The sequence below is a fragment of the Anoplophora glabripennis genome, unplaced genomic scaffold, assembly GCF_000390285.2.
Source record: "Anoplophora glabripennis isolate ALB-LARVAE unplaced genomic scaffold, Agla_2.0 scaffold707, whole genome shotgun sequence".
In the NCBI taxonomy this organism is placed as follows: Eukaryota; Metazoa; Arthropoda; class Insecta; order Coleoptera; family Cerambycidae; genus Anoplophora; species Anoplophora glabripennis.
The window spans coordinates 15,784-22,356 of NW_019417776.1; positions in this window are offsets into that span (position 1 = coordinate 15,784).

Below are 6,573 nucleotides of genomic sequence, written 5' to 3' on the forward strand. Positions count from 1 at the left end.
ATATATAGTATTTACTATAAATTTTATTCATAATATAAAACATAATTAAAAATATATAAACTGTAACTTTTGTAGTTAGATAAAGAAATAAGTTAGATTTGGTGAAAAATACCAAGTGTATTATTATTACCTTGTACGTAGTCTTCCACAGCCATGCTGTGGAGAATAGTTATTGCAATTACAGCTCACTTCTGTAATGTCCATTTTCATTTTTCGATTAAATAAGACAAAGTTAATAAGACAATATCTATTTATTATATTTAAACAACTGGTTAAGCCTCAATGTACTACTAGCAAGGAGAGGCCACACCCTGTGAGTTACCGAATTGGCCGAGTCTCTATGTACTTAAAGAGGCTCACTAATATAGTATATTCCTAAAGCCCTAGTGTACACAACAGTCAAGTTCAGTTGCGTAACTATTAGATGGCAGTTTGAATCAATCGCTTTCCCAATTTTGGGAGCCTATCATGACCTCTTTGTTCGAAGAGGTTTAACACTTTAGAGGAATGTATAGAAATAATGTAAGAAAAAATAAGTTACGGGAGACAATATCAATAGCAGGTATTAAACAAACACATATGTTTCTTCTCATATATTAGGAATCCGGATGTCAAAATTTTTTGGGCACGCATGATTTGAATGACTTTTTTTCTATAGAATCAGTTAATAATAATTAACATCATGCTGCAATTTTTTTCAAAATGATATTTCGAAAAAGGACTAGAAATTTTTTAAATTAAAATCTTACTTCATAGTCTAAATCAGAATCATTTAAAACCCAGTGTCTCAAATTTCATCAATTTGGAATGCAGAACAATTTTTAATATAATATAAGCTTAGTGTTTCAAGTTTATTAAGTTTATATTTCGATTTAAAAATATAGGAGGGGTTAAAATGCCTGAAGATTCATAATTTGCTTGTTTCTGCGCTGCTAATTTATTGCACAGCCCCACAAAAAAAAAGTATCAGATCTGGTATTCAGACCCATATATTTCCATGTATTTTTATCTGCTGAATCCGAATCTGCCTTCAAATTTGCCCCACGGGTCAGAGTTTTCGGGAAAATTAAAAAACAAGTCAAAATTCACAAAAAACGTCATTTACGATCAAAGCAAATTATTCTACCAGCTCACTAGACGTATGATTTTTCACTCGTTTAATTCCAATTTATCATCATAGAGTCAGACAAGTTAGTCCAATTTCATTGAAAAACAGAAAATAGATCAAAATGCTTTAAAACGAAATTTTCATGGCATAATTCGTGTTGCAGAGTTCTGGATCCATCTTTTTATCCACCCACCCATTTATGAATGCATACATCTTTCTATCCAGTCGTTCATGCATGAATACGCATATTTATCCATCCACCTGTACCACCTATAAAACCCACCCATCCACCCAACTATCCATCTACTTTTTGTGCTGAGAGATGAGATAACAGCCTAGAAGATTGAGAATGCAATAAAACTTGTAGATTACTCTACTTTCTAAACAAAAGCAACCATATCTACAAATCATTCTTATTTTTGTTACTATAGCATGTTCTCTTTTCTTCAAAGAATCTATGTAAAGGGTTACGTTTTCGTTTAGTCCCTCTATTTTTCGTTTCTCTTTTTAACAGCCATGATGATAAATTGGAATTAAATGAATGAAAAATCATACGTCTAGTGAGCTGGTAGAATAATTTGACTTTTTATAACTTTCGTCGATCGTAAATGACGTTTTTTGTGAATTTTGACCAGTTTTTTTAATTTTCCCGAAAGCTTAGACCCGTTGGACCAAATCTGAAGGCAGATTCGGATTCAGCGGAAAAAATACATGGAAATACATGGGTCTGAATACCAGATCCGATACTTTTTTTTGTGGGGCTGTGTTATTGGAACATAAAGTCTTATAATAAATTATTTTCACAATGTCGATGAGGAAGCCTTTTTTAATAGGATTATTTTCTTAATTAGACTATCTAAATTTACCTTTGTGTTTTCCTGAAACGTCCTGAATAGTACAATCTGCTGAAGTGATGAAAATTAGAAACGTTCTGAAGTTCTGATCTTTATTTAAAACGGGAATTATTTGTATTAAATTTTAAATTCGCATTCGTATTCGCCAATTATATTGCATATTATTAATGGATGTACGGAAATGTAAACGAAAAAGGATGAGTTATAAGAAAACAGCTTCCTCGTTTAAAAAAAAATTATTGTTGAAAAAAATTATTTTCATTAAATTAGTTTTGCCGTTTAAAGTTACGTACCTCCGTTAATATTGAGTTGTTGAAAAGTGTCATAGGAACGTGTACTATATGAATAGAATAACCTCTTTTTAGCTCATAGTTCTCTAGACACCTTGTGATGTCCTTTTCACCTAATTGAAACCCCCGGTTATTTAATTCATTTGCAGTTTTCCTTCCCATTTCTTTTTCTTTCTGTCCCACTTAGTTTGAGCTGTTTTATTAAATTTTTCCTCATTATTTTTCTTCTTTTCCCAGTTTTAGATACGTTTATGATTTTTATTATATGTATTATCTGGTCCTTTAAGGGCATAGTTATTTTTACATGAAATTATAGAATCCCAAAGATTCATTAGGAAATTGTACATATATTATAAACAAATATTTAAATAGATATTTCAATTTAACTGACACTGTATTAATAAATGTCGGTTATAATATATTAATACAATAGTATATTAAGGGCGCCATATTCTTTAAATAGTGTTTTCCACAAAGACAAATAATTTCAAACATTTAATAAATTGAATAATCTAAAGCTTATCAAATAATAGGAATGTTATGTCATGCCAACTGAGTATTTTCAAAGATGCCGCAGTAAAACGAATAAACAGGTGCAAAAAACAATCAAACCATCAAGGTTTTAGGTACTGAAATCTAAGAAAATACAAACTTTTTCATATATAACTTCACATGTAAATATTCTTATAACATTTACTTGCTTAGTCCTACATATAAAATTGTTTACTTTTTTTATAAGTACGTGAAAATAATTCCTAAAATGTGGGGTTAGGATAACAGCAAACGCATGTTTTACAAACGCTTTTATTTTAGTTATTATTTTATTTGAGTAAATTTAAATAGTAGCAATGAATAAACAGAAAACAGACAGAACATCAAGGATTTTATTTTTGTGCTTACTTTTATTTTTTTTACAGGTTTTACTTTTCTAAATTTCAGTACCTAAAAACGCCAGAAATTTAATTATTTCTCGGCCAGGGATATCCACCCTGATTGATGTGTGTAAAAATAAAATGTATTCTCAACTCAATCTTTTGTTTTAATCACCTACTCGTTTTAAAAAGATTTTGTCCAACATTTTTATATAGGTACCGGTTGATTCTATCCTTAGTAAAGTTCAATAGAAAAAAAATGTACCGTACGTTTGCAAGAAGATTTAGAAGTAGTGATGATGCACAATTTTACTTCCTTATTTTTTTATGTTATTCAAACATTGTGTAATATAATAATTATGATGATTATTTAATAGTAAAAGAACCTTGTAAGCATCGTTAAAAAGAAATTTGTGTCAAATTTATTATTTACTGTGAACAACACTACAGTATAATGATTGCTTTCGGTAATCAGTATTTGATTTAATCTACTTAGAATAACTAAAAATTATTGGTGCAGATATCACTAAACCGTAAAGTAATTCTACATTTATACACAATACTATATACTAAGTATACATACGAAGTGATCAACCATATAAGTGATTTTTGACATTATTTTGCTTGGAAAATTTTAAAAACAGTTGATTTTTTTTCAAAAACAATTTAAGACAAAATTGCGGTTCGTTATTGCTTGACTACATGGTTCGTACTATAATTAACAATAAGTTATTGCATCTGCTTCCTTTGTGAATCGTAGCTGCAAAAAAGATTGGCGGTTCAGTTCCTTCGATTGCCGAACCACTACCGTTTATCTAAGTGTAATGACATATTAGGCGGGAAACCGCAAAAACGCTGAAATTAGCGGCGCGCTTGAAAACCACCAGCAGTGTAATCTCAATGCCCAAAGACATATTATGTGCCCGCCTGCCGCTGCGATCGGCGGCAAACTGTAGCCCGCGCCTTGTCGGCGGGAAAGCGATTTGCGTTTTGCGGTTTGGGCAGAGGAAACATACACAAACTAATGGCTGATGACAAATTGTCTACTGAACCGCTGCGGTTTGCGATTTGCAGTTCAGTGTGTTTCGTGATTTTGACAAGGACTCTGCGGAATCATGTCCACATAAGTTCATCGAATGATGCAATTGACATGCGATAGTACTTAAAAAATTTATCGGGGTGCTTTCTAATGTTTTCAAAAAATTTGGGGCATTTCCTCGAACGTACATTGTTATACGGGTGCACTGTATATCTGCGAATTCGTGGTTCTTTCAATAAGCCTTCAACTTCAGCAGCACAAGCAGTTGCTATATTAACAAAATGTGCTACCTCCATGCTACAAAGCTAAACCGCAACTGATGACAAAAGAAGAATGTGACCCTCCAGGTCCCATCCCCCTGCCGCGCCGCCGAGCGATTGTGCAGTATGTCATCAGACAGAAAAGCGGTTTTCATTTCCGCCGCTTTTGGCGTTTTGCGGTTTCCCGCCTATGTCATTACACTTACTCTGTTTTTAAATCTACGCGAATCTTACGTAGTTGAACAATTTCCGGGCTGGTTTACACTTGGTTTAGACTTCTTAACGTTTCTAGAGATGCATCTCCTTCTTCTTCAGAAGAAGAAGCTCTACAACTGGAGATTACGTCCACTGGTCGGTTATTTATATTTCCTATGTGCACTGGTCCATAGCATTTCGGTGCACGGTTTTGAAGTCACTGATTTTTACGGAGGTGTCATTTCCAAATTTCAGGTAATTCTACGATGTCTGTTTCAATTATTTAGATTTTTAGATTACTATTACTTACTTCTCTGTAGAGATTTGAGCAATATATTCTCTTTCACAAAAATTCTTATACTACTTTGGCCCATTATACAGGGTGTTTTTGAATGGAGTAGCATAAATGATACCAGTGAATCTACATTTCAAAAGAACACGATCTGCAAAAAGTCGCCTTAGTAAAATGTTCACCCCTGAAGAGATATGGGCCGTCAAAGTTTCCAAAAAAATTAAGAAAATTGGCTGTAATTTGAAAACCGAACGAGGTACAAATAACAAATTTTTTACAGGTTGTTTACTAATACAGATGCGAGTTTTCAACTATTTTTCGAAAATTTTAACCCCTCGAAAGGGGTTGAAATAACCACCCCTCAAGCCATTTTTTGCCATAACTTTTATATTTCGTAAAAACTCGATATCCAAAAATACGCATTAGATAAACTGGTTCTTTTAGAAACTTTTACCTCTCTAGCAATTTTCCTTTAAAACTTTTCGTTTATTAATAAAAAAATAAAATGTATTACCATTCACCTCACACCGTATATGATTGCAATCAATCAAAGAAAAACTAAGTGTGCTGCTGTCATGCCAGTTGTCACAATTAACTCTTCTGTAAGTTGTCACTGTTATCAGCTAAATACTTTTTGGGTGTAAATTAACAAGAATTATGCCAAATTTTACTAATGATGAATATGTGGACATGCTACAAGTGTTTTTTTCTACGATCGTGCAAAATTTACTACTTATTGCACTACCTACTGTGCCAAAAGTTTAACTTTTTTTACAGTAGTACAAAAAAAATATTGATTACAAGTTTAATCTAAGCATATCCATAAGTACCTAACGTCTGACATTGACAATTTGCGCAATTAATTTCCAGTTGTCAGTTAAAATTTTAATATTATGTAAAATACTGTTAAATAAAATTTGAAATAAAAACAATCGTAGAAAAAATGTTGCGTGCAACATGTGCAAAAAGCATATTTGTTGCACTTAACATGATTGCAGCTCTCAACTTCGTCTCGAGCTGCAAACTTCATGCATCGTACAACAAATACACACTCTTTACAGTAGTTGCACAAATAACTGTTTGAATGTCGCAGAAACTTTTATTAAATAGAAGTACAATGAAAACGAAACTAAGAAATAATTTATTATCAAAAAGAGAAAAAACAAAAAACTTAGTTAAAGGACATTTTCAAAATAATTGCCATTTCTTTCTAAACACAACCTAACACGTTTATCAAAGTTGTTACGGACTCGAGCAAAAATTATGGGATTGTTGCGAATCTCATCAGCCGCCGCGAATATTCTTTCCTGTAGCTCTTCAACACTGTCAACTGGGGTCGCATAAACAATACTTTTTATATGTCCCCAAAAGAAAAAATCCATGGGCGTTAGATCGGGAGAACGTGCAGGCCAAGAGATAGGTGCCTCATTGCCGCGACCTATCCAACGATTCGGGTAATTTAAATTAAGCCACCGCCTAACTACTACAGTGCTGTGAGCAGGAGCCCCGTCATGCATGTACCACATGGCCTGACGTACATTTAATGGTACTTCCTCCAGAAGTGGTGGTAGATGCTCATTTAAGAACTGCAAATATTCAACAGCACCAAGTCGATGAGGTAAAACAAAAGGGCCGACAAGCACATTTTCTACAATTCCTGCCC